Source organism: Microcaecilia unicolor, chromosome 2 (assembly GCF_901765095.1).
Source record: "Microcaecilia unicolor chromosome 2, aMicUni1.1, whole genome shotgun sequence".
NCBI classification, from domain to species: Eukaryota; Metazoa; Chordata; class Amphibia; order Gymnophiona; family Siphonopidae; genus Microcaecilia; species Microcaecilia unicolor.
Genome location: NC_044032.1, coordinates 175083406 through 175102936, shown reverse-complemented (window position 1 = coordinate 175102936; position 19531 = coordinate 175083406). Strand labels below are relative to the sequence as shown.

General features: G+C 45.0%; 1 protein-coding gene across 3 annotated transcripts in view; it reads left to right on the top strand.

The window, feature by feature from the left end:
• The first annotated feature begins 2151 nt into the window (after window positions 1–2151).
• The window catches only part of SEMA6A (semaphorin 6A), a 259483-nt gene continuing 242103 nt past the window's right edge, over window positions 2152–19531 (top strand). For all 3 annotated transcript variants that reach the window (XM_030193516.1, XM_030193515.1, XM_030193513.1), the window contains exon 1: window positions 2152–2638. The gene's annotated coding sequence lies outside the window, so the exon portion shown is untranslated. The remainder of the gene's footprint in view (window positions 2639–19531) is intronic.

Here is a 19531-nt window from a genome sequence, read left to right as displayed (position 1 = left end):
AGAGGAATAAGAGGAAGCCCTAATCCGCTTCCCCCCTGCCCCTCCCTTTTCGTCACCCACTCCCCCCTGTGCTCGCTTAGAGGACGACCCATTACCCGATCCAGAAGCTCCAGCACCTGCCATGGACGATCCCGAGACTGCAGCAGGGCTGTGTCCTGACGCCCAGTCCAGCTGCTCCACCGTGTCCTGGATGAACGGGGTCCTCTCCTGCCCTGTCTCTGTCTCACCACTGGTTCCTCCTGCTGCACTGTAGAAGGGCGTTCCGCCGTCCCCTGCTCGATCTGGCTGGACCTGCCAGTCGCCGGCTCCACTCCCTCCGTTGCACTCTGCACCTGTAATGACAAAAGGAAGCGGCAGCAAAACCAGCCCCCTCGGACTCCCACACTTGCCCCAGCCCCCCCCCCCCCCCCACCCAGGACGCTTCCGGCAAGACCCCATGGAACCCCGGAAATGCCCAATGCATATCCTGCCCTCGGAGGTATCCCAGCCCATGTGACCACCTGGGGAAGAGCCATGGCCGCTGCCCATAGGGGCATAGCGCAGGGAGACCCAAAACCCATGGGTATGGACCCCAGCCTGTCGAACAGTCGCCTATGTTTGTAGGAAACCCTCCCCCATAGCTCCTCGATACAGGACCAGAAGGCTGTGCGTGCCCACCAACCGCCGCTGCTCTCTCCACCCGCCGTCTACCCGCAGGCAGCAGACCCCCCCTCCATAAGCACTCTGCCCAGGCCATGTGTGCTCCCCTTGAAACCCCAGCCGTTGCCACCTCTGCCATGCAAGCAGCAGGGAGGGGGTAGGAATCCCTCACTGATTCCCTGCCCAGCCCCCCTACTCTGACCCTTTCTCACTCACCGCCAGCTCCAGCCTGTTAGTGAAGGTCAATGCCTCCACTGGCAACTCCCCTGCCCCTTTTTCTGTGACCCCCGCTGAGCTCCTTAGATCTGACCAATCCCAGCTGCCCACGTGCTCACCAGCCGAACACGACCCCCCACCCCCCCCCCCCATAACCACATGCTGTTCACCCCACTGCCCTCAGAGCCTTCTCGAACGGGCCCAGCCCTCGTTTAACTGGGCCCGTCGAGACAAGCTCTCGGGCCTTTCATTCTTTTAATTTTTAACCACTTTATATATTACTTTGGCTTCAAATGAGCAAACTGCAATGCAAATAAAGTTTCCTGCCTGTGAAGTAGAAAGCTCAGCACAGCTCCCCGGGGAGGCAGCGGCTGCCTGTCACTCAGCTCAGCTGGCTCCGGCAGCGGCGCAGCGATGAACTGGAAAAGCGACCCCTACTGGCAGACGGCCACAACAACAACACAATCGGCTGACGTCAAAATGCCCAGAATAAAACTGTGACGTAATATACAGTATGCAAACACTGAAGTTAGATCGAAATGATTTCTGGTAAGTGTGACTCTACTTCGGAGCGACCTTATTTTTCTAAGTCGTAACTGGAAAGGTCCGTGTTACCTAAGCAACTTGATTTGTTGTTCTAATTTGCACTACCCTTTAATTTTGTGGGGAAACTGCTGTTTTCTTTACAAAAACGTAATCACAATAGAATTTATTTAGTAGTATGAACAATATAGTATTACATACGCATTACACATCATATTCGGTCTAGTTAGGGAACACGTTTTTCTGGAATAAACTGTACATCATAAATATTGTTTGGGCTGCATAGAGCTTCTTAGTGATGCTTCGCTAATCACAACTGGACAGACTCACATTTGTTCACTTATGCATTCAGCATTCAAACTTCTCAATCAATAGTAAGTAAATCCTTGCTTTTAGCAACTCCTTTAGCCTACACTGCATTTGTGTGTGTGTTCGAATGAAAAAGAGGAAAGAATTCACAGTTACGTCAGTCTAGTCCTTACAAATCCGAAATATTATTCCATAAACGCTCCACTTTCTGCTGCTAAGCGAGCTCTGATTCGATTCCCCCCACCCCCCACCGCTATCCTCCCCCACGCGTTCGTTCTAGTAGAGATCCATTTCGGAAAGCAATCCAAAGGCTCAGCCGTGATCCATTCCGGGATTTGCGAGTGCCTCCCCCAGCGATGCCTCCTGCTAGTGACAGGAGCGTGGAGGGAGGCTCGGGCTAGAGCAGGAGGAAAGGAAGGAAGGGAGGCAGGGCAAAGGGAGTGAGAAAGCTGCTCCCAGCTCAGCTCTCTCTCACACACACACACATACACAGAGAGAACGGTGGCAAGGAGCTTAGGATCGGAGCAAGCCACAGCCTGACCCCGGAGGAGCAGGGCAAGCCGTGCTAAGTAACAGGACTCCTTCTCAACCAGCCTTCGGCTGAAGGCGACTTCAAGCCAGTGGATTTCTCGAGGAATTTGGGTCTGTGGTGGAAGAAGAGTTGCCGTGCGAGCTGGGCTTTGTATCATTATTGTTATCATTATCCCCCTTCCCCGTCCCCCCCTCCACTCCTCTTCCCCGATCTGGAAGGGAAGCAGCTTGTTCCGTGTGAAAAGTAGAAAGCAAATGCCCAGCTAAAGCACATGTGCAGTAATGACAAAGGATTGCAAGGGAGAGAGCGGTGGACCCGGTTACCCACACAGATCCCCTTAAACGGATTACTAATGGGACACTCCATCAGCTAGTCCAGCTGCCTCTGCGTGAACAGAAGGTACAGTATTTGCCTCGTGTGTGTCTGTATTTGGGGAGGGAGGGGGGGCTCTGCACTTTGAAATAAAGAGCCTGGATGGGTGGGTGGGTGCCCGGCGACTCACAGAACTGGGCTCAAGCCCGATCCGTGGCAGAAGAGGCAGCAGCAGCAGGGGCTGCCTGGTGGTTCATGCCACACTGACTCTGGGGTGCAAGTGCAGGTTTCCCCACATCACCCTCATTTATTTTGCATTTGATTTTGATTTAGGAAAAAGGCTTGGCTAGCTGCACGGGATGGTTGTGCTGTGTATATATATATAGGATGAGCTGGGGGAATGTGCTTGCGAGATTATACAAAGGCGCTGGTCGTGCCTCCCTCTCCTTTTCCCGAGCATTGTTCTCCTCCTTGTATTGTCACACACTGGTCGCCCCGCTGAGGGAGGGAGGGCGTTTCGGGGGTGCACGGTATTTCCATCTTTTCGTTTCTCTTTTCAAAACAAATGAAACCTTCTTCTGAATGCTGGTGGTACTTTGAGCAGCAGTATGTTTTTACGGTGTTATATTGTCATCCAGGTTGACGCTTCCCGAGAAGAATGCGCTTCTTCATCTTTCTTTGGTGTTCAAAGGGACATTATCCGTGTGGCCCTCGGGATGGGAAAGGTGAAAAGCTGGGGGGGGGGGAGGTTAGATTAAAGTCCCCCCCCCCCAACCTCTCTTTCCTTGAAACTCGGCTCTTTGCCCTATTTTCTTTCCCAACCCTGTTAGTCCCGAGAGAGAGGGGGCGCCTTCCACTTCACCCTCTTAAAAGTCTGCTTAGGACTGGCCATCAGGAAGACCTGCAGAAAGTTCCCCAGGGTATTGTGCAGTTAGAAGTTGCAATGACAGACCGGACTTTAGAGCGGCTGCTGCTACTTTGCTGGGGGTGCATGGACAAGGAAGCAATCCACTGGGAGTAGCGAGCTAATAACTGTGAATCTGCACTACCACCAGGGAGCTGCTGCAGATTTCTTATGAATGTGTGTATGTGGTTGTTTTGGGGGTTGTTGATGTTTTTTTTTTCCCTCTCCCGAGTTTGCCCAGCAGGGGTGGTTTTACAGGCAGACATATATAGATGGCAAGGGGGAACAGGACAGCCGGACGCCACTGGAACCCCGAGCTCTCGGCGCTAGGTCCCCCAACCACGATGGCTCCTAAAAGTTTGTTTCAAGGGTGGGTGTGAGGCCAGGAGGTGCCAAGGCTGGACCTGTTGTTTCTCCTAAAATAGATCAGTGGCTGGCAAATAATATAATGAACACATGCCCCACGGAGAGCTGACGCGAGCTTTAAAACGCCTGTCCACGGCTGCGAGCTGCTCTCCTGCCGGGCGCTTTGCCCAGCTCTGGCCGCCCTGTTCTCAGATTTGAAACTTCATAGTCACGGGGTGGGGGGGGGGGGGCTTTGAAAAAAAATCTGTACTACAGCTTCTGTTTTCAGCCCTTAAACAAAAGCATACCATTCTATTGGCTTCTTTTTTTGTTCTAAAATGTTCCTTCAGAACGAAATGAAGTTTGAGCGTTTAGGGCTCTGGATTCATTTTGCTAAACGCAGGGAAAATCTAATGCGCGTAAAGCGGGGGAAGCGATTAAGCCTGCCCGCAGAACAATGGCTTGAATTGTTTTAGTGTCATTGGACCCGTCGCAAATGATTATTTGGGTTGCTGCACGGAGGGGGGGGGGGAGAGTTTTTGTTACTCTGAGATCGTGTTCCATACAGTTAGAGCTCAGTAAGCAGCGCTTTCAAAAGTTAATTATTAACGCGACTTGTAACTGCAACACCAGAATTGTGTCTCCAGCCGCTATCCTAAGATGTCTTAAAAAAATAATTTCCCCAGCCTAACTTTATCGTTATCTTCTTTCTAATGCAATATTTAATTAATCTGATCTCCTTCCAAGACTTTTATGTTGGTTTGAGTTATGTTCAAATATTACTAACACCCACTGTAAAGGTAACCTATTATATGTATACTTTGGGAAATAAATGCATTGTCTAGTGTTGATAGTCGGTGCCTTTATTTGAGTACATTCTGAGAGATTATTTTCTTTTTAACTCGTTACTTCACTGGATTCATAACGTTTCGGTGGTATTTTTGCAACATCAAAGCTTTCACATGGCAAGTGCCTCTCTAGAAAACCACAGGAGGCTCCGGACAGTAAATGAAGCGTTTGTAAAATAGAAATGTCGAGAAGTTTTAGAAGACGAGAGGGATAGGCACAGTTTGAAAGGTTTGGGCAGTTTTTCTACAACAGCCTCGACCGACACCGAAACTGTTCATTTTCGGTGTGGCAAGGATCCGAATTTTGTAGATTCACAAGCAGGGGATTCGAGTCCCCCTGCAGTTCCTCGTGACGCTGGGCAAATCACTTAACCCTCCATTGCCCTGTGAGCAAAATCAAAATAAATAAATAAAAGTACCTGTATATAATATATGAACTGCTTTGGGGGTTGTAACCATAGAAGGCAGTATATCGAATTCTATCCCCCCTTTCCCTAAAAAATAAATGATATTTTATCGCATTCTTGTGAGCATGGGAGGGATCTGGCCTGAAGAACAGCTGCATTTCTGTATACCAGAGGAGGGGAGGGACACTTCTTGGAACATAGAATGGGTGGCAGGGGGTCACAGACAAGGTGGTGTCTTCATTGATCGAATGACAGCTAATTAATGACCTGCGATAAATGCAAAATAGAGTTGTTTGCTTTTTAAGGGCTGTAAGTGCTTGTGAGCGTGTTTTGGTAGTGGAAGGGAAAATCCTCCCCCAGCTTGTTGTTTGAAGAGTGACAAATACCAGGGCTGTGTTACAGTGTTGACTGAAAAGGTGTTGGGCTGAAATTGGCCCCAGTTCCTGTTGGTCTTCTCTGGTGCTTGTTTCCCGTCTCACATTTCCATCCTAGCAGCAGAATTAGTTAATTCAGCCATGAAGCCTGGTGGGAAGGGAAGTCATTGTTAGCACTAGGACCTTGGAAGGCAGAAATAACGAGCAGAAAATTTACATTTTCCACCTTATTTAATAACAATGTGGTTCAAATGGTTTATTTGTATACATTTTCTGAATTCAGAGGATGAGTATTTTTTTTTAATGCTTTAAGGAAATGTGCTGGCAGTGCAGCCACCTTTGCAGGGGTAAAGCCTACCAGGTGGGGGTACCAGTCACAGGCAGGCACTTGTCTTCCCCTAAAGCTTTCAAAGGAAGATGTGGTCATGTATTTTACAAATTCTGGAAAGAAAATCGCAATGGAATAGACAGAAAATTAAGAGTTGCTGAATGAAATCATAGGATCCAGTATCCTTGTGGTCAATCTTTATTTTAAATGTGCCCCCATCCCCCACTGGTCCATATGGTACTGTGTGTTGGATTATATGATCTCTTTTAGACCAACTGTGTTTGCAAGATCCAGTGTAAGGGTTTTTTTTTTTTCATAAAAAGACCAAGTGCCCATTTCCATATTTTATTTCCTGGACAGCAGTCAACAGTATTCAGGCTCTTCACTGCTCTTGTAAAAAAATCTAATCTTTTGCAAAACTCTCCAGTGGTAAACATTTTTATGAGAAGGAAATGTCCCTTCCTCTTTCTTTTTAATAACAATCCCTTCAAAGTGTATAGGAAACAGACCAGGTTTCAGAGCCAGAGCTGGAAAGCAGGAAAGTGACCAATAGTGTTTTCCCAGACAGTTAACACAGCACAGTAGCACATTCACAGGAACCAACTTTTCAAAAATTATTGGGGGTGCTAAGCCCAATGGAAATAACCCCTTCCTGGACAAATACAAATATTTTCTCAATATTGGGGGTGCTCAAGCACCCACAGCACCCACAGAGTCGGCTCCTATGAGCACATTACTAATACAGAGTTGGGCATGGTGGATTAATAGTAAAGATTATTGTCCCACTGAGTTAAAATATTACTCTCAGAGCACAGACAATAAGGTTTTCAGCCTTTAGTTAACTTCTTGTGCTCTTCCAGTGGGCTTCGCAGATTGGAGGAATCTGTAGTCTACCATTTTATGCACTGCATGCTCATTTTCATTTCAGAGTGCACATTGAGTGTTACTGACATCCTGACTGAGACTCTCTACCAGCCAGGGTATCAGTTCCTATTTTCAGCACTGTTTGAAGTGGCAGGGTATCCCAGACTGATCAGCAGACTTCCGTCCCCAAATAGGAAAGCGGGGATTGCCTCATGTCTCAGGCTTCTGCTCCTCCTGCAGTCTGGGATTAGATGTGCTGCTGAATTAGCATCCGTATCTCCTTTAAGGATGGCCATGTCAAATGCTTTTCTTATGTCAACATATAAGGGCAAGTGAAAGAACAGCACTGGAAATAGTGCTTGATGGAGATGCATTCTGCTCTCCACCACCGGAGGTCACTGCAGGACCTGGCCTGCATTTGAAAGATGATTTGGGGTAAAAAAAAAAAAAAAGGGGGGGGATTGTGATGAAGGTGATCATTCTAATGAGAACAGGAGTGGAATAATTAAGGAGGTAGATCTGGTAAAGAAGATACATTTAATGAAAGTGTGCTCTAAAAATGCGATACATAGGCATACACACCACGTATACACAATATCACATGGGCCAACTGAAAACAGTGCCATTGTATTTTTGTGTTGTGTGTTTTGTGGACAGATGTATTCCACAGTGTCTCAAGTCAGCGTGAGACTAACAGTAAAAGGAGGTAGAACAAATAAAGAGGGAGTGGGTGGGAATTACAGGACGAGCTGCAGCAGAGATGCCATCAAATATTATATACCAAACTCTGCAAACTTCTCAGCTGAGTAACTGGGGGCAATTATAGGGAAAGTTAGAAGAACTGAGTAACTTTTCCATTTGTGATTTAGTAGTCTGCTTGTAAGTAATTTATAAGGGGAAAGAAAAACCTCTGGCTATGGCTTGGGATCTTTATTAGACACTAGTAAAAAAGCCCCGTTTCTGATGCAAATGAAACGGGGGCTAGCAAGGTTTTCTTCTGTGTGCATGTGGGAGTGTGTGTGTCCCTGGCCTCTGCCCTCTCTCCCCTCCCCCCTCTGAGTCCTTCACTGTTACAGAGAGAGCGATTCGATTTGCTGTGTTTTCCTTCACTGACTGTTTGTGTTACAGAGAGGGCGGGGCAAACACTCATGGGGAAACCGGATAACTCTCCCCCTTCACACTTCCGGCTGGAGGCTTCATAGAATGTTGGTGGTGCCTTTTATATAGAGAGATGATAACATAGTAACATTGTGACATAGCAAAGATGACAAGGGCCAGTTCCAGCTGGTCCATCCAGTCTGCCAAAATATTTCAGACTCTTGTTCTGGTTATCTATTGTCTTGAGTAGTTAACATAAGTTACTATTGGCCAGTGCCCCCCCCCCCCCCCCCCCCCAATAAATCTTTTTCTACCACCATTCTCCCTAGCTGTCCTAGGGCCAGATGCACTAAACTTAACGAGCCAGCAACGTGGTTTTTAAACCAGTCCTAGCCAGTCTAGCGAGCAAGTAGTAAAACAAGACATGCACAAAAGGGTTCTCCGAGCCATTTTCCTGTCATGGTAGCAGCTAACGAAAACGGAATGCAAATGAGTTAATTAGTATTATAATGCGCATGCAAGGCAGATGCACAGCCGTTTTCCGATCCCATGTACCGTGGAAAACCTAACAGGAGGTCTGCACCTCTCGTTGGGTCTGCACGGGATCCATGCAGAGGAGGACACCCATCGCAAAAATCGGAAGAGAAGAAAAAAAATGTCCAAGTGTTCATCAGGGACGTCCTTTCAAGTGCCTAACACTTGGACGTCCTTCACTCAAAAAAAAAGGACATCCCTGACGAGCACTTGGACATTTGTCCCTTCAGATTTTGTGATGGGCGTCCTTCTCTTGGACGTGTTTTTCTTACGTGCCTGAAATGACCACGCCGGAGAGAATCGGGGATCAGGATATGCAAGGACATCCAAATCAAAACTATTTGGATGTCCCTCGTCCAAGTGCTCATCAGGGACGCCCTTTTTTTTTTTTTTGAGTGAAGGACATATATGAAGCCGTCTTTGGCATGCACAGAGCAGCCAGCATAACGCTTGGCTGCTCTGCGCATGCTCAGCTGGCCGACTGGCTTCCCCTCCTTAGGAAGGAAATCGCGTGCAAATGAGCTAACAGCGAGCAGCTCATTTGCATGCGATTCCCTTCATGCATGCCCGTTTTTTACCGATTTGCTAAGGGATCGGTAAGGGAAGGGCTCTTTCCGTGGAGTTAGTGCATCTGGCTGCTAGTCATGTCCATGTTTTTCATTTACTTCTGCCTCTAAACATTTGTCACTGCCCCCCCCCCCCCCCCCCCCCCCGAGAACTACCATGTACTGTTTTTGATTCTAAGAATGCCATCACAGCTTTGATTGACACAGCCTCCACTCCAGGTATCGGTCACCCTCTCAGCAAAGAAATATCTTCTCTCTCTCTCTCTCTCTCTCTCTCTCTCTCTCTCTTCCACCCCACCAAAGCCTCTCAAACATTTGAAGGTTTACATTCTGTCCCACTTATCTTTTCCTTCCTTCGGGGAAAGAAAACATTTGCTTCTACCCACCCTGCAAGGAAAGAGTTTAACAAAACTGAGCTATAGCTCCATTCTTACAGAGTGCCATTGGCTTCCACATTTCAGTTTCTTTCTTGACATAGTTCATGAGTTGGATAATGTAACCATGTATGAAAAACACCTCAGCCTGACTGACTCACTTAGCCTGGAGGCCTTGGATCAGTGCATCCTACTTATACTGAATGGTGAAAAATATATCTACTTTTTTGGGAACTGTTGATTACTTGTGACCCGGACTGGCCAGTGTTGGAGACAAGATACTGGGTTCAATGGACCTTGGTCTGACTCATCATGGCTTTTCTTATGTTCTTATATACTAACATAAAGTTGTCATATTTTGCACATACAAATATGAAATAATAATTTCCACCCTAAAATATGTTCTGCAATATCTATGTCATCTTAACCTCATACTCACTAGGATTAAACTGATTTTCTGGGTTATAAGCTGAGGATAGACATTTTTAGGTCCTTTGGCTGACTATAGGTTTCATTTTATGCCACTGACAACATGAAACTGTTTGGACTCTGGTCAGACTGTGAGAATCATAAGTGTTGCCATGCTGGGACAGACCGAAGGTCTATCAAGCCCAGTATCCTGTTTCCAGCAGTAGCCAATCTAAGCCACAAGTTACCTGGCAAGATCCCAGAATAGTAAATCAGATTTATTCTGCTTATCCTAGAAATAAGGAGTGGATTTTCCCAAGTCCATCTTAATTATGGCTTATGGACTTTTCTTTTAGGAAATGGTCCAAACCTTTTTTAAACCCTGCTAAGCTAACTGCTTTTACCACATTCTCTGGCAACAAATTCCAGAGTTTAATCAAACCTCCTGTTAAGAAAATGAACAGCCCATAGACAAAAAACAAAGGAACATTAAGATTTTAAAATAAATGAAGTACCCATGATTGTAACATTCATAGAAGCTCACAAATACATGGGTATGGAATGACTGAATTGCAGGTTTCAAACAGTATCAGTCAGAAACTACAGCATCAGATGGGAAGTTTCATTGAATATATTCCTATTTAGTGTTACTTTGTGCTGCCATTACTTCAGTTTCCTTCGCCTGGTGGTTAACAGGTGAAAGTTTTATGCATAGAGAAAAGCAGAGAAGTGATGTCTGCTGAATGGGTATTGCTATTCCTGGTCTTCCTTACGAGATCCAGGGCCGGAAGTCTGGCATCCTCAGGTTCAGAACTCAGCTGTTCTATTTCCTGTCTGGTAAGCCTTTCTGTTTCCATTTGTCCCGTTTTTCATTGAAGTCATGTGGTCCTTTTCCCATTCCACAGATGCTGTGTAGACTCCAGCTGTTGAAAAAACATCCCTTAGCATCTGCGTTCCTGAAGGGCCTTGCTTTAAAAGCAGCCTCAGGATGCTACTCAGGGGGTAAACCCCAAATCCTTCTTATTTATTTTTTTACTTTGATTTAGCTCATACTTGGATGTAGTGCTGGTTGTGTACTCTACAGATGTAAGTTCGGTATTCTTTGCAGGACAGGAAGGTTCTGGTGGTCACATTAGTCCAGAAAAGGTTACAATGCGTATTGTTGGAACAACCTGATACTTAAAGACAAATGTTATAGCACAGGCACTTTCAAGCCTATATTCAGATGGTGTCCCATATGCCCTTGAGAGCTCAGGTACTACAGCCTGTGGGCATGATCATTCTGTAGGACTGGCTGAAGGTATCCCAACCTACAGAGGCTTCCAGCTTAGAGGAAGGAGGCTTTGCTCACAGTTTCCCAGCAGCTCGGAGGTTCTGCTGAAACTTTTGTGATGTTTGACCACCAGCTGGCTCTCTCTTCCCATTGCTGGCCTCCCACTTTCCCATTTCTTTGCAAAGCTATTCACCAAGTAGCCTCACTTGTGCCCACTGAAGAGGAAACCTCCATGAGTCAGTTAGAAAGTAAGCCTGCTCTGCAAAGCAGCTGACAAAGCTTTGCACAGTCTAAGTAAACAGCAGATAATCAAAGCCATTCTTCAAACTCTGCTTCTCCATCCACACTAGATGGATGTTGACCTGACAAATCAGACCGTGGTTGAGGCTGAGCCAGGGTAATTAAAGTCACCCCTCCTTAAATCTCCGTGTACAGGAAACCATGAAATATATCCATTAGAAACATATATTTTTAATGGATTCAGTGTAAGATTTGGCATTTTTCAATGTGCTGATGAAAGTGTTGTGTTTAACAGTGTAAGTGCTGAAAAAAAGCCATGTACTGAAGGACAAGGAACATAAAAAGAAATGAAAGAGCATTTCTTGATCCATGAAAAAGGAAATAAACATTGATGTGGGTTAGATGTTTAACAGTTAAGCAAAGCTTACCAAAGTCTTTTTAAAGTTTGGCTTAGAATACAGTTAACCAGTCCAAAAAAGACCTCGGTTTGTGGAAATGATACAAAACACAGAACATAAGGAAAAATCATATGGTTGGGTATAGTTCAGTTTGTGCAGTTTTCAGCAGTGTAGGAGTAGTTTAGCCAGTTGGGTATTCTATTTCGTAAAAGATATTGGACTGTATTCCAAAAGAACTTTCTTCTGTTCTGTGCCTGTGGGAAAAACATCTTTATTGACTAAGGTCCATGGTATTGTTTTGAAAGACCATAAGCAGATTATACATAAACATACAGAGAGAGAAATTAAACAAAATACTTAAAGTAAATCAATTGATGAAAGCAGGGATAGCAAAGGATGTAGACAAAGCCCCTTATTCTATAATCCTCTCCCCCCCCCCCCCCCCCCCCCCCCCCGTTTACTAAGCCATGCTAGCACAGCCCATTTTAAATGGGCTGTGTCGGCATTGAGTCGCTAGCATGGCTTAGTAAATAGGGGGGTAAAGTTGCACGCCCAAATTTCCAACTAGCACATAAATCTACATGTGCAATTTATAGAATTGTGCCAGTAATGCACCTTAGGGGCCCTTTTACAAAGGCCCAGCAAGCCCAACACGGGCTTGCCGTGCGCCAATTCAGCACTACCGCCAGGCTACCACAGGAGCTCAGCAGTAGTGCCTGCCCCCAGCACATGCCATTTCCAGTGTGTCAGTGGATTTTTTTTTTGTAATGCGGGGGGGGGGGGGGGGCTTTCTCAGTAGTGGACTGCCCGGTTACCGCTAGGTAAGCGTGGGAACCCTTACCGCCTCCTAAATAGGAGGCGGTAAGGGATCCCCCAGGAAATGACCGCACAGCAAGTGTTTCATTTACCCCACAGCCATTTCCATTCCTGGCCCGGTAATTCCCTTTTACCAGGCGGCGGTAAAAGGAGACCTCGACACGGCAAACCCATGCACCAATGCCACCACAGGACCTCTTTTACCGCCGCTTGGTAAAAGGGGTTTAAATTGTTAAATTAGGCAGCAAGTACTACTATTACTAATCATTTCTAAAGCACTACTAGATGTACGCAGCACTGTACAGATTGTATGCGGGTACTTTCTCTGTCCCTAGAGGGCTCACAATCTTAAGTTTTGCACCTGGGGCAATGGAGGGTTAAGTGACTTGCCCAAGGTCACAAGGAGCTGTAGTGGGAATTGAACCCAGGTTGCCAGGATCAAAGCCTACTGCACTAACCATTAGGCTACTCCTCCACGTTAATTGGTGCTAATTGGCACTAATTTGTAGTTACACATATAACTACACTCAGGCGCTATTCTGTAAACATGCACATGGGCGGATCGGGGAAAATGATAAAAACAGCAGACAACAGTGAGATTATACCGCTACCAGGTACATGCTGGCATCTTGACATGCCCCCCCCCCCTTATTGATGTGATGCCCGCAGGCGAGCCTTCTCCGGAGTGGCCCCCACACTCTGGAGTGCACATCCTGAAGGGCTTCGCTTGGCATGGAACTATCTGTATTTCAGGACGCAGGTGAAAGCTTGGCTCTTCAACCAGGCCTTTAATGGAAGAAGTAAATGACACAGGCTGCACATACTGTAGCAGGACATGTTTACCAACTCCTACCCTAGCTAAGATAATGTTCTAGCACCTTTCTGACCTCATTCACAACTTTCTTTAAATTAGACCCTTATTTTCTTACTCCTGTTATTCTATTTTATCTGTCTATATGTTTCATCTTTGCTTACACCCTATGCTATTAAAATGTTTTATTCTATATTGTGTTGACATTCAATCTCATTTTCAAAAGAGAAGGACGCCCATCTTTCGACACAAATCGGAAGATGGGCGTCCTTCTCACAGGGTCGCCCAAATCGGAATAATCGAAAGCCGATTTTGGGCTTCCCCAACTGCTTTCTATCATGGGGATGACCCAAGTTCACGGGGGCGTGTCGGAGGCGTAGTGAAGGCGGGACTTGGGCGTGCCTAACACATGGGCGTCCTTGACCCATAATGGAAAAAAAACCTGGGCGTCCCTGATGAGCACTTGGACGACTTTACCCGGTCCTGTTTTTTCTTACGACCAAGCCACCAAAAGGTGCCTGAACTGACCAGATAACCACCGTAGAGAATCGGGGATCACTTCCCCTTGCTCCCCCAGTGGTCATTAACCCCCCTCCCACCCTCAAAAATCATCTTTAAAAATATTTTGTGCCAGCCTTTATGCCAGTCTCAAATGTCATACTCAGGTCCATCATAGCAGTATGCAGGTCCCTGGAGCAGTTTTAGTGGGTGCAGTGCACTTCAGGCAGGCGGACCCAGGCCCATCCCCCCTACCTGTTACACTTGTGGTGGTAATTGTGAGCCTTCCAAAACCCACCAGAAACTCACTGTACCCACATCTAGGTGCCCCCCTTCACCCGTAAGGGCTATGGTAGTGGTGTGCAGTTGTGGATAGTGGGTTTTGGAGGCTCAGCACACAAAGTAAGGGAGACATGTACCTGGGAGCAATTTATGAAGTATACTGCAGTGCCCCCTAGAGTGCCCGGTTGGTGTCCTGGCATGTGAGGGGGACCAGTGCACTAGGAATTCTGGCTCCTCCCACGACCAAAGGGCTTGCATTTGGTCATTTCTGAGATGGGCGTCCTTGGTTTCCATTATCACTGAAAATCAGAAACGACCAAGTCTAGGGACGACCATCTCTCAGGACGGCCTAAATGTCAATATTTGGGTGTCCCCGACCGTATTATCGAAACAAAAGATGGACATCCATCTTGTTTCGATAATACGGGTTTCCCTCCCCTTTGCCGGGACATTTTGCGAGGACATCCTCAGCGAAACCTGGGCGTCCCTTTCGATTATGCCCCTCATTGTAGTGTAGCATACTGTGCCATACTTGTACTGTTAGTAGAATATTTTTGCTGCAGTAATTGTCTATTGCTTATGTTTGACTTATTCTTGCTGTACACCGCCTTGAGTGAATTCCTTCAAAAAGGCGATAAATAAATCCTAATAAGAATTTTAAAAAGTGATAGAATATTATCACTTACAAGCACAACTACCAACATTAGGTGCTAACATTACCCCGTCTATGACATGGCCTAAGTCCTCGTGCCTAAAGTTAGACATCTGCATGTCGCTCGAATTGGGGGCATAGTGTTCCATATTTTTCAAAGCTAATTTTTGATGCACTTTCTTGAATCTACCCCCAAACTTTCCACAGTTTTAAGGAGGAAAGCATATGGTAAGTTTTCTGTTTTGACCTTGTCTTTTAAAGTAATGTCAGCGGTAACGGCAGAGCTTTGTACAATATAACAAGGGAGGGGAGAGTTATTTATGCCTAACAAGAGTCCCATCTATAGCAATTTATAAACAACACCTCCATCTAAAAGCTATTGAATGATGACCTAACTCATTTAATCCTAAAGCAAGCAGAGAGCGCCATTACACTCCTGACACACTCTTTTCCAGGGCTCTCTCGCTAGATCAAGGTTTGTCTTTTGGACAGTAAGGATTTGTCTAAAAGAGTCCATATAAAAATGCCCTTCATTTTCTATAAGATCTCCCCTCACTACTCCAGAACCTTCCTACTTCAGTGGAAGCTACAAGTAGTCTTCTAGCTTGTCCTAAAAGTAGATATTAATCGTGAAGGCTTCTTCCTATGGATTGCACACTCTTCAAGATATTGCAAACTTTTCATATCCACATCAGAGTTACCCAAGTAGACCTTGGAGTTTAAGTCTCTCCATAGAACATGCCCTCCACTCCAATCCCATCTCCAGTAATCCCAGTCTTCTCAGTCCAAGTAGACATCAGAAAAGCTCTTTTAGGTAGGTTCTCTGATTGATTAGCCTGTGATGTTTCAGCCCTCGAACTGATTTGGTTGCCCCCCCCCCTTTTTTTTTTCCATTTCTCAATGTTTTGGTTCATCAATTGCAAAAGAAAAATTAACTCTCTTCATGACATGCAAACAGAAGTTGGCTACTCTGTTATAGTCAGACTGCCATAATCCAGTTCTATTTTATTAACAGATGTTGATTCCAGTTCCAATTTAATTTTTTCTTTGTGGCGATGTGACACGGATTCTAGGCTAACCCCTCACAATGTTTGAATAATGGCTTTAGCTAGACTCCGTCGTTGGGATCTTCATCTATTAATCAAGGAAGCTGCTTTCTTATTCCGTTGCCATAGTTTCAGTGTCTCAGATAGTGTTGGGGTGCCTTGGGAAAGGCTTGAGATGCACTACACTTGTATTTTATCAGTAGGAGAGCCATGAAAGAATAGAAAGCAGGTTCTAATGTAAAGTTAAGTGCTGGATTAAAACAGGCCACTTCCGGATGCATCTCCCTGGACCTCATTAAAGGGAATATCAAGCTGATATTTACTCCTGGATTTGCCTGTATTTAGAAATGCTGGTAAAATAAAAATGTACAATTCAGAGACGAATGGCTATTTGATCTACTACTAATTGTACCTGATATCCTGAAATGACAATGTTAACAAAACTATGTAAGCCACATTGAGCCTGCAAATAGGTGGGAAAATGTGGGATACAAATGCAATAAATATAATATATCTCTCTGGAAGAGCAGGGGAGCTTTTTCATTAGATCCAGTGATAAATGGCCGTACAAGTGAGAGCATGTAGGGTTTGCTAAGAAATCAGGTAATTTGTTTAAGAATCTCTTGAGCCTAACCAGGAGCAGCGTGAGATCCTGAAGGCTTTTGTAAGAATAAGTGTGTTTATTTATAGGACTCATTAATAGCTTAATTGAACATTTATTTTCATCGCAGATGGTTCAAATTGTGGAATATCTTACAAACGAGTTGGCAACTCAATGCACGTAGCAGTAATGAGGCATCTATTTATTATTCCCTTCACCATGGATTTAAAAAGAAACACAAAATTTTTTAAAAAGGTATTTGAGCAATAACTTGTCTTTAGCCTCCTGCTTAATGCACTCTGCCAATTTAGTGTTTGCTGGCTTATGACCACAGAACTGGACTTAGAGGGATATAATCTCCCCAGATAATTAAGCAAAATGGTCATTGAGGCAGGAAAGGAAATTTCATAGGCTTGCAAGGCCAGGAGACGGAAACTCTATCCATAGCACTACCTGAATTACTTATGCAGTGCAATACACTCTCTGATAATTTGCATTGGTAACCTGAGGTGTGAAATTCAGCTCTCTTCCTTTGCTATGCAGAATTGGTTTTATGTGGCAAGTTCTGTCATTGCTTAGCACATGCTGGGGCTCATCCTTGGAGCAGGCTTGGATGGCTCCCACTGGCCTACACAGTGGAAACTGATTTTTGCATAGATAACATCCTAATGGATATTTGTCTCTTAAGAAGCCTGGAAGAAACACATCAAACAATACCTAACAACCGTATCATTAGATAACAAAGTTTGATTAGATTACAAGAAAAAAGTATGGTTCATGCCCAGGGCATTTTCATTGTTAGTTCTGCCATCTCAGAAGTTAATGTTGCAGCAGTGTTTTGTTTTGTTTTTCTCAGTAACTTTGGAGAATATGCAAAGTTCCTGAAGAAGGATTTTTAATCAGAAACGAAGCTTTCTAGAACCCGTGTTTGCTAACTCCGTGGTTACTTTCGAGTTTGAGAGACATTTTTTGGGGAGTGACTTTGTTATATTTGGATTATGTTTACGGTTGCCTTTTTGTGATACCCGCACCGGATCTTTCTCCAGAGTAGCCTCCACACTCTGGAATGCACTGCCTGAAAGGCTCCGCTTAACACAAGACTATCTCTACTTCAGGAAGCAGGTGAAAGCTTGGATCTTTAACCAGGCCTTTAATGGAAGAAGTAACTAACTTGTTAGACTCGCTCAAACACACAAAGAGTGACACGGGCTGGCTGCACATACTACAACAGCAGGACATGTTTATTCACTCCTACCCTAGCTGAGATAATATTTAACCATCTCTCTGACCTCATATGCACCTTTTTTTAAACTAGTGACCTTATTTTCTAACTCTTCTTAATCTCTTAGTTATCTATATGTTCAATCTTTGCTTATACCCTACTCTGTCAATTAAAATGTATTACATATTGTGTTGACATTGTAAGTAGTATAATATTACTACTACTACTTAACATTTCTAGAGCGCTACTAGGGTTACGCAGCGCTGTACAAATTAACAATTAAGGACGGTCCCTGCTCGGAAGAGCTTACAATCTAAATTTATTTTCGAAAGAGAAGGATGCCCAACAAATGGGTGTCCTCGACCCATAATAGAAAAAAAAGGGCGTCCCTGACAAGCACTTGGACGACTTTACTTGGTCCTTTTTTTGTTACGGCCAAGCCACGAAAAGGTGCCCGAACTGACCAGATGACCACAGGAGGGAATCGGGGATGACCTCCCGTTACTCCCCCAGTGGTCACTAACCCCGTCCCACCATCAAAAAAATAGTTTAAAAATATTTTGTGCCAGCTTCAAATGTCATACTCAGCTCCATCGCAGCAGTATGCAGGTCCCTGGAGCAGTTTTAGTGGGTGAAGTGCACTTCAGGCAGGCGGACCCAGGCCCATCCTTCCCACACCTGTTACACTTGTGGTGGTAAATATGAGCCCTCCAATACCCACCAGAAACCCACTGTACCCATATGTAGGTGCCCCCCTTCACCTGTAAGGGCTATGGTAGTGGTGTACAGTTGTGGGTAGTGGGTTTGGGGGGGGTGTTGGGAGGCTCAGCACACAAGGTAAGGGAGCTATGTACCTGGGAGCAATTTATGAAGTCCACTGCAGTGCCCCCTAGGGTGCCCGGTTGGTGTCCTGGCATGTCAGGGGGACCAATGCAGTAGGAATGCTGGCTCCTCCCACGACCAAAGGGCTTGCATTTGGTCATTTCTGAGATGGGTGTCCTTGGTTTCCATTATCGCCGAAAATCAGAAACGACCAAGTCTAGGGACAACCATCTCTAGGGATGACCTAAATGTCAAGATTTGGGCGTCCCCGACCGTATTATCGAAATGAAAGATGGACGGCCATCTTGTTTCGATAATAGTGGTTTCCCCGCCCCTTCACCGGGACGTCCTCAGGAAACTTGGGCGCCCCTTTCGATTATACCCCTCCATGTCATACTATGTATTGTTATTTGAATATTTTTACTGCTGTAATTGTCTGTTGCTAATGTTTGATTTATTCTTATTGTACACCGCCTTGAGTGAATTCAGTCAAAATGTGGTAAATAAATCCTAATAAATACTGCTTACAAAAAAAATGTTTTGGGGACATTTATATTGGGCTATCCAACTGACATTTCAGTGCCTTATTCACTTTTCATTTGTGTGTATATATATATATATATATATATATATATATGTATATATATATATACACACACACACATCACACAATCCTCCGGATTCTATTTATGGTGTCTTAATTTCTGCGTGGAAATCAAAGCGTATTCTATAACAATACATGTAACTTAATTGGTAAGCTAGTTAATCAATGTTGTTAATTGGACATTAACAGCAATTATCAGCACTAATTGGCATTAAGGTTTATGCCCACAACTCGCTAAGTGTATTCTGTAATGTGGTATACTTAAATTCTAAGTCACATGGTTGAAAAGGGGGCGCGCCATGGGTGTTTCTAAAATCTATGCGTGTTGTTATAGAATACACCCGCTCTTCCCCGGATTGTAAATAGCATGCATGGAAATCTGAGCCAAAATCCAGGCAGATTGTATAATACTGCGTGTAAATTAATTGGCTTAACAAGCTAATTAGTATTGATAACAGCAGTGAGCTAGCAGTAATGAGCAATAATTAGCAATAATTGGCAATAATTAGAATTTACGCTCACAATTCGCTAAGCATATTCTGTAACGCAGTATGCCTATTGTCTAACTCATGCAGGTAAAAGGGGCGTGGTTATGGGCGGGGAAATGGACGCTTCATGGGCGTTCTGAAATTTACGTATGTAGTTATATAATACGGCCCAATGTG